This window comes from Ochotona curzoniae, unplaced genomic scaffold, assembly GCF_017591425.1.
Source record: "Ochotona curzoniae isolate NIBS_2020 unplaced genomic scaffold, NIBS_Ocur_1.0 scaffold_3208, whole genome shotgun sequence".
NCBI classification, from domain to species: domain Eukaryota; kingdom Metazoa; phylum Chordata; class Mammalia; order Lagomorpha; family Ochotonidae; genus Ochotona; species Ochotona curzoniae.
In genome coordinates, this window is record NW_024467106.1 from 33513653 (window position 1) to 33522956 (window position 9304).

The 9304-nt window shown below is 40.2% G+C and overlaps 1 pseudogene; it reads left to right on the forward strand.

Moving 5' to 3' along the window:
• The first annotated feature begins 6176 nt into the window (after positions 1 to 6176).
• Positions 6177 to 6900, forward strand: LOC121144797 (annotated as a pseudogene).
• Positions 6901 to 9304: the final 2404 nt, after the last annotated feature.

Here is a 9304-nt window from a genome sequence, read left to right on the forward strand (position 1 = left end):
CTGTGCTCTGTCTTTGTAATGCCATCATGATTTGGTCATGGGGTCCACCCTAGCCACCTACTCTAATCTATCACTTCCCCAAGACCCCAGACTCCACCTTCACACTCTATAATTGGATCAGGCCTCCACATTAATCCACAGTTAGCATTACTCGAACAACTGTTAAGATAGGATTTGGGGGTTTAAGCATCTGCATGAGATTAGGGAGTTAAATCATTTTCACTCCATTGCAGTAACAGTGGTTCTTTCTGTCTTGTGGCTCTGTTTTCTCCTAAATCTTTTCCATTTAGCTGATGGAGAGATGAGACAGTTTGGGGAAGGCACACTGAAATTATATTCACGTGACGCATAAAGATGCTTTGGTCAACAGCAGAACATGCATATGATGGTGGTCCCATAAGCTTATAACAGAACTGAAAGTTTCCTATTGCCAGGTGATATCATAACTATTGCAATAGTGTAATACAGCATATTACTCACATGTAGGCATTGATGCTTGTGTAAAAAAATTAATAATAAAGCCCTACTCTGTGGTCCATGGTTGAAAGCATAGTGTTGGGAAAGCTTTTGGCATGGTAGTTAAAACATTATTTGGTGTTAACAACTGCTGGTGGAAAGGTTTGATGCCCAGCCAGTGTACCAAGGTGTTACAACTGATTTGAACCCTGAGAAACTTGTTCTGTCTGCAATGAGGTATGAAGCAGACAAGCAAATCAAGAAGGCAATTTTCAGCAAAATAATGTTATTGATAAGAGTAGATGGATTGGAATTACAGAGGGAAAGCAATCAGGAGAGCCTTTAGAAGGAAAGAGCCTTTGAAAGGAAAGTGATCTGGATGATTGGTACAAGGATTTTCGAGAAAAGTGCTTCCAGTGTGGTGAGTTCATCTCGCCGCCTTACCTCCCATTTCTCCAATCTGATTCTGACTTTCACAGGACAGAGACAATTTCTGTCTTGGAGCCTACCAATGAGGGGAGCTGTTTGTCTTTACTCCAGTCACCTTGCCTTCTGGGTGACCTTTGTACCAGAGCCTCATTTCTCCTGACGATCAACAAATACTCTGTCTTTCATTATAACACTTGCATTGCAGTTTAGGCTGCTTCCCAGCTAGGTCAGGAAAACCCTTAGTTTACTTTTATGCCAATCCCATGCTGACTCTTTTCATTCTGATTCTCCCACCTTTTGTGCCTGTGTTTGAATATGGCTCCACACCCAAGTTTAGTTTCCTACTGATGCATACCCTGGTAGGTAGCAGGTGATGGCTCAGGTATTTGGGTTTCTGACACACATGAAAGACTTTGATTGTATTCCAAATGTGTAGACATTTGGGAAGTAAACTGGTGGATGGGAGGTCTCTCTTATTCTCTATCTCTCTCACCCTATCTCTCAAATAAAAAGAGTAGAAATTTAAATAGAAATATAGGGTATACAACTGTATGCAGTTTATGACACTTATTAATGAAATCAATGCCTATGCTATTGGCATATGTTTTTTGCTATCACTACTTTAAGCATGTCCTTTTTACTCAACAATAGAATGTGTTACACAGTGAATAGTCTCACAATCTTGTGGCATCAAGATGTCCCATTAAGTGATTGACCTACACTATGTAGACTTATATAAATACATTCTGATGTTGATATGATGACAATATTATCTAATACATATTTCTCAGCATGGGTGCCTATTGTTAAGTGATATTTGACTGTTTTTTGGCCTGAAACTGTTACCCGTCATATATACTCACATTCCACCAGCCATATTACAGTGAAATGGCCACATCTATATGTAAGTGTGTAGCAAGTGAGGCTGCTATATGTAGTCCATTTGCATGGCCATAGAGAAAAATGAAATTTATTTAGTGAACACTTTATAAATTATTGTCTACATGGTTTCAACTGTGTAAATCTACAAGAGATAGGACTGTAAGAGGGTGAGAATTTGGTACAACAGGTTAGATGCCATGTGGATGCCCACATCCCATTTCAGCGTACCGGGGTTCAAGTCCTAGGTCTTCTTCTGATTCCAGCCTTCTGGTGCACACCGTGGGAGGCAGCAGATGATGGCCCAAGTGTTCAGATCCCTATTGCACATGTAGGAAATCTGAATTGATTGCTGAGCCCTTGACTATGGCCTGACTCACTCCTGGCCATTGTAGGCACTTGGAAAGTGAGCCAGTAGATGAAACATCTTGCATATACTCATTCATTCTCTTTGTTTCTCTTTCTGCCTTTCAAATGTGAATAAATAAATAGTAAGAAAATAAACTCAAAAGGTTTTAGATGGTCCTTTCTGGACAACAAATTTAAAAATATAATCTGTGCTTCTTTATTCTTTCAGCATTTTGAGGGAAAATGTGTGCACTTCGTACCAATTTCTACAATAGAAATCAAAATAAGAATAGTCATTATTGCTTGGGTTTGCAGTTAGGGTTTAATCACATGATTCATGTAAAGTGCATAACAGCATCTGACTCTGCGGGTAATGTTATTACTGTTATTAGTCTCTGGCAACTTGGTTCACCCTTCAGTACAAATGCTTTGAGCAAGACAGACTGCTCTGAACCATAGCTCCAATCTCACACAAAATTTTCCTAATAACTCAAAGGCTACACACAAACACCCAGCATCAACAATTCAATCTTTCCTGGAAGAACTTGAAACTACCAGAACATAACAAATATTTTACAAGTGTTTTGCTTTTTGCACATTAGATTTTGGTATGCATTTTGAACAATTTCATAGAAATTATGTACAAAGGGTACCGTTTTGATTTTGAAGTACTTCCAACTCTAGTATACCTATGTATGACACATAGAAAAATGTTTATGACTATTCCCTATTCTCTAGTTGATTTTTAAGTCCACACATTCCAGGTTCACTGACTTATATATTTATCTTGAACCTTCTAGTTCTCAGAATTGTGAGGAACAAACATCCTTTATTTAAGTCACCCAGCCTAGCATGATTTTTCCTAGCATCCTAAGAGAGACAGTCCCTTGAAAACCTCATGGGCAATGTCACATAATACCGACAAACATGGGGTCTAGAGGCAGAAAATTCTGATTCCACTGTGGCTCTTCTGTTTAACACCTTGTTCACCTTAGATAAGTTATTTTACCTTTTGTACTTTGATTTGCACATCTTAATAAATAATAGCAATAACAAAAATAATAATGACATCTCTAATCCAGCTGTAAATACTCAATGAAAATGCATAACACTTGGTTTATAAATTGATAGCACTCCATAAATCCAAACTTATAATAATGACAGTAATAATTTTTAGTATCAGCGTAAAGAGGAAAATTTTGATAAAAAGGGAACAGTAAACTTTGTGGTATAAAGGTCAAGTATGATAAGAACTGAAAGGTAGTCAATAGATTTAGCAACTGAAAGGTCACTGGTGATACCAGAGGATAGGGTGAAGCTGAAGGTGAGTGCAGTAGTATGCAGCAGGAATGATGTTAGGAAATGAAAACAACAAGAGTGTTGCTTCTGGTAGAACACATTTTGAAAGTATTCAAGATCCACCATATGCAATATCCACTTTATGCAATGGCCATAGGGTGCCAACTTCAAAGGGCAGTGTATCAGCAACTCTTCAGAGCTGTGCAAAAGATTGAGTCCTTTCTATTTTCACCATTTGGTGCATGTATAACCTGTTCTTACAGGAAAATTCTAGAAAACTCAAACTTCATGGCTTGTCTGGGTTTCTAAATCACACTTTCAACTATTTAAAGTTTCCCAGTGTACAGAGCAACTGATACAATAAATTTAAGAGAGAGAGCCTGATCTAAAGAGGTAGAGTAAGATTTTAGTCAAGTTACAAGTTCACCGGCTCCACGAGAATGGGTGATGGAGCCTTTGAGTGTTAGGAGTAATCAAATGCAAGCCAAAGATGGTGGGTTCAGCAATGTGAACATCACGTACTAAACTGCAACTGCTTGGCATGTGACTACCTATCTGTAAGGGTAATATTTAGAAATTGGTATTTATGTGACTTCTGTAATAATTGGAGCATTTGTCTGTGTGGCAATAAGCTTTCCAAGCTGCAGTGGTGGGGAAGGTGCTTTGAGTTTGTAAATCATTATTATTCCACTTAACAAGGCATCTGTGTCAGCAGTTACAATTTAAACAAACCTCTCTGAATAATCTCAGTCTATTGATTGAAGAATTCCTCGTGGGTAAGGATCATGATTACTGCTTCTCTGCATTTGAGATGACGGCTATGCTTATTACCCAAAAGGAAGAGGCAGTGGTTGTGTTGCATAAAAAGAGTTCTAGGTGTTTACAGAACCAAAAACATCTTTAGATCTTTCCATTGGGAGTATGTATTAGTAAGTGATTGTTAGGGCATGGGCTGCAGCCTCAAAGTCCAATATCCAATCCCAACTCCCTACCTTGCTGTGACTGTGCCACCTGTCACCCTCCCTAGTCCTCTATCCCTTGTCTACTAAATGGGACCATTGTGTCAACCACATGGGTTACTGGGCAAATGAAATGAGTTCTGGGTGTTTGGAGTGTTAAGATTTCTGTAAATGACTTTTAAAGGTGGACTCCTAACACATCCCTAATTTGTAAATTTAAATTTCTAATCCATCCCTTCTTTGTATTAGATTGTTCCTGTAACCATCAACTGTGTAATAACTTCTAGGTTCTTCCCTAAAGATGGAGAGAGGGAGGGGAATATCTGCTCATAATTACTGCCACAATTGTACACCACAATACAAATGTGGAGTAATGTGACCTGAAAGGCAGGTCCCTGATTGCCCTGCTAGCCCAGTAAGTGACCAAGAGACGGACATTAGCTCTCTGAGCTGCCTTCTTGATCTGTAAATTGTGTCTGGGAGGTATGTGGTGGCATGGAATTAATACAGCCTCAGTTTCTTCTGTCTTGACTACTCCTGGTCTGGAATCAGAGATTTCTGTCCATCCTGATGTCTTGAATTCAGCACCATGGCCAGTCATATTATCAGCCACAACAATTAAAGATTCTTCCTGAAGAACTTGTTGGTTAATTAAATCATTCCCAATAAATCAATTTGCTTAGATATAGTGCAGTCCTCTAAAGAAAATAACTTACTTATTGTAATCTAGATGTATACAAAAGTCACTATTTAGTTCCTGAATTGTATGTGCATGAATATTTGCTGATGGATAGACAAATTGATTATTTAACTCATATAATTTATTAAACAGAGTCAAACACAAGCACCTGTGTTCAGACATTTGCGGAAACATGGAAAGCTCTGTGTTCTGATCACTTGCCATTCTGTTGGTTCTGTTGTCCCAAAATATACCTATGCCTATAAGGATCCTGCAGGCTAATTTCAGCAGCTGGGAGCCTGCCCAGCCTGTCATTGGCATTTAGGTAGGCTGTTGCAAGAGGTCACCAGCCGAATCAGATAACTTGCCCAGTCAAGATCCACAGCCCCAGTTGGGACCTGGAGTGATAAGTCACAGTTACCCATCCAGATACCTCTGTTATAATAAATATGGAACTTGTTTAAAGGGTGTGTGCACACAAACAAGAGTGTGACCTTGGCCACACAGAGATCAGCATTGTCATTATTATGAACCAACTGCTAGCACAGCAGTTGCATAATAGAATCCCAATAGAGTACTAAGCATGTCTGCTTTCTCAGGGGTGGCTGAACTCTGAGACCGTCACAGACCAGGGTTTACATCTGTGCCTTAATAACTGTGCTATTTCTGTAATTTGAGGATAATAATGGTACCTCTTCATATGGAGCATGTGAGAATTCAATGAGATAATACATATTATGCTTAGTAAAGTTCTTTTTGCACATTAAGCTCTGAGGTTGTCCACTTATTTTTATTATTAAGCAATAACAATGGGCTCAGAGAGGTTAAAAAAGGAATGATTATTCTCAACACACTGCCAACAAAGGCAGAACTTGTCAGCTAACGCTGGCCTGGAATTGTCAGTTTGGGGCAAAGTCTTTTCAGGCAAGGATGGAAGGCCAATTGATGCAGTGGAAAGGCACAGGAAACCTGTGCCTTTGAACCTAGGCCTTGAGTGCTCTCAAGCCAGTCAAAGCCCAGCTGGCTTACTTGTTGAGCAAAATAAAATGTTAAAAAAAAAAATTAGGCGGTAGCAGCAGCAGCAGCAGCAGCAGTGGTGGCAGCAGCTCTTGGGGGATTCCGGAAAGATGGTGCTCATAAAGGAATTCCATGTGGTCTTGCCATGTTCAGTCTAGAAGCAAGTAAGAGTGAGACTGGTGGTGGAGAAGGAATTGAAGTGTTAAAGAATGAACCTTATGAGAAAGATGGTGTAAAAGGACAGTATATCCATAAAATTTACCACCTGAAGAGCAAAAGTCCTGCCTACGTGAGGATGATAGCTCTGAAGGGTTCCTGGTGTTTCATGAAAAACACTCATGGAACTTCTACCCCTACTGTAGAAGAGTTGTAACGAATGAATATATGAAATGTGATATCTTCATTAAAATTGAAACATGGCACAAATAAGACTTGGGAACATTAGAAAATGTACATGGTTTAGATCCAAACACATGGAAAATGGTTGAAATTGTCCACATAAATAGTGCAGATCAATGTCAAGTCGAACAAGCAGACTGTAAAGCTGAAGAAGATCTGGCATTATTTCAGTCAGTCAAGACCAACAAAGGCCCTTTGGGACCCAGCGGGAAGAAGGAGCTGGCCAAGAAGCCTGACTGTCCCCAGATGTGTGCCTATAAGCTGGTGACCATCAAGTTCAAGTGGTGGAGTCTGCAAAGTAAAGTAGAAAACGTCATTCAGAAGCTGGATTGATCTGACGATGGAAGACATCAGGAGAATGGCAGACGAAACTCAGAAAGAAATAGAACAATGCATAAGGGCTCTGTCCAAGCCATGTCGGCTACTGATGTCTAGCTGAGTCCCTTGTAGGGTCAGAGACAAAACCCAACTGTTTACACAATCAAGGCCAAGTGAAGGGAACCAGTGCAGCCAGTGATGAGTGACAAAGAATCTGCCCAGAGTGTTGGCATCAGCTAGATAATGTGCTAGAGATGATGTACATGTGTGTGGAGGTTCCCGGTCCTGGAAGAGGACTCCAGGGCACTGACCCCTGATATCCATCTATGCTTCTCTGGGAAAAGACTTCCTATATTCTATTCCTAGCATAGGAGAACTTTACCTGGGTCACCTCAGTCTACATTACCTACCCATGGCCTGGAAGACAAGCAGTTCTCATGTGTGAAAAAGCAAGTTTGGGAATTTGCAGAAGTTTTTCTTATCTATGTCTAATTTTTTAAGTCTAAACTACTATGAAATTCGAAAAGAAATTTGTTCAGGATGATCCTCATCTCTTTCTTTTTGGGATAGTATGTCTCTTGGCTTAGTTTGAAGGTAAATTAGATTCATGGGAAAGAAAAAATATTGAGAAATTTCAGGACAGATAATGGGAGATATCTTAAAACTATTATTTCCATGAGAATGGCAAAGATCTACAGTAACGTCATTGGAACACATCATTCATTTGTGAGTATTTATAGAGAGCCAACATATGCCAGGTTATGAGGGTAACAATAAGCTGCACTTTCCCAGTTTTCTTTCAAAAAAGAGTTTATTTGAGAGGAAGAGAGCTAAAGAAAATAGAGTTCCCATCTGCTGGATCATTCCCCTAAGGTCAATAATGGCCAGGACTGGGCCTGCTTGAAGTGAGGAGCTGGGAGCTCAGTCCAAGTCTTGCATTTTGATGGCAGGGACCTAACTACTTGGGCTAGTACTGCTGCCTTTAAGAGCCTGCCTTACCAGGCAGCTGGAATCAGAAGCCAGAGACAGGAGTTGAAGTGAGATACTCCAACATGGGACACAGGTATCTTAATTAACCTCTTAACCACTAGGCTAAATGTCTGCCTCAAGCACTCTCACTCTCATTCTCACTTTCACAGTCCAGAAATTAGACGCCATAATTATTCACAAGTTCAATTGTGTGGTTTACTGAAACTCTCACAGAAAATGAGCTGATTTCTTTTTTCAAGATTTCTGTGATGAGAATAAAGCTATTTGCTTGGGAGGGGACCATTGTATCAGGATCTCTATTCAGGGTTGCTGTATCCTAACCCTATCTACATTTTGTGTTAATTATCTATTGCATAATAAGTTACCCCCACAGTTTGGCTGATTAAAGCATTAAACATTTATTATATTACAATTTCTGCATACCTAGATTTGCAGGGTGCCTTTGGCCCAGCACATATCATAAGGTTGCCGTCAAAGTATCAGCAGGGCTTGTAGTTATTTGAAAACATGTGGAGGCTGAAGGAACTTCTGCCAACTGTACTCATGTGCACTTATCAGTGGGCAGATGGCTTTACCAAAATGAGAAAACCTAAGTAGATGGGGAAAGAGTGCCCAAGATAGAAGTCACAGTCTTATTATAATATCCTATAGATTCTGCTCTTTCCTATTGGTGAGGAGCAAGTCAACAAATCCATCCCACACTCTAGGGAAAGAGATTATGCTAATATACAAATGTCAGGAAGTGGAAATTACTGGATGTCAGAGTCTGTTGAACACAACATTCTGCTGGCCATAAATGCCTCCTGGCTTATAGGCCACAGTAAAAGAGTACTTCAAAAATTCACAACAAATGGCAGTAAAATATGTGTTTAGAAAAATGTACAGTAGCAGGCCATGTTTGGCTGCTTCTCCAACCTGGCCTCCCTCAGCATCTGGCTTTGCACTTAGTAGTGCCTGGAGTAAGCAGCACCATCTGGAGACCCATCTGGATCCAGTAGCAATAGCCAGATCAAGTGGTCCAACCCAGTCTTCAGGGCTAAAACAATCCAGGATTACCTGACCTCCCTGTGAAGAAGTGAAAGAGTATCTAGAAAAGAAAAGAAAAAGACTAGGCCTGGCATGGTAGCCTAGTGGCTAAAGTTCTTGCAATGCATACACTGGGATCCCATGTGGGCACCAGTTTTAATCCTGGCAGCCCCGCTTCCCATCCAGCTTGGGAAGGCCATCAAAGATGGCCCAAAGACTTGGGACCATGCACCCACATGGGAAACCTGTAGGAAATTCCTGGCTCCTGGCTTCATATCAGCACAGCTCCAGCCGTTGTGGTTATTTTGGTAGTGACTCATCAGATGGAAGATCTTTCTCTGTTTCTCTTCCTCTCTGTATATCTGCCTTTCCAATAAAAATGAATAAGTCTTAAAGAAAGAAAATAGTTCCAAGGCTTTGGCTGAATTAAAAAAAAAATGAATGAGAATTGGAAGAATGATCTAGAAAAGCCCAGAGAGAAACTAATATGAGTGGAATCCAGAGC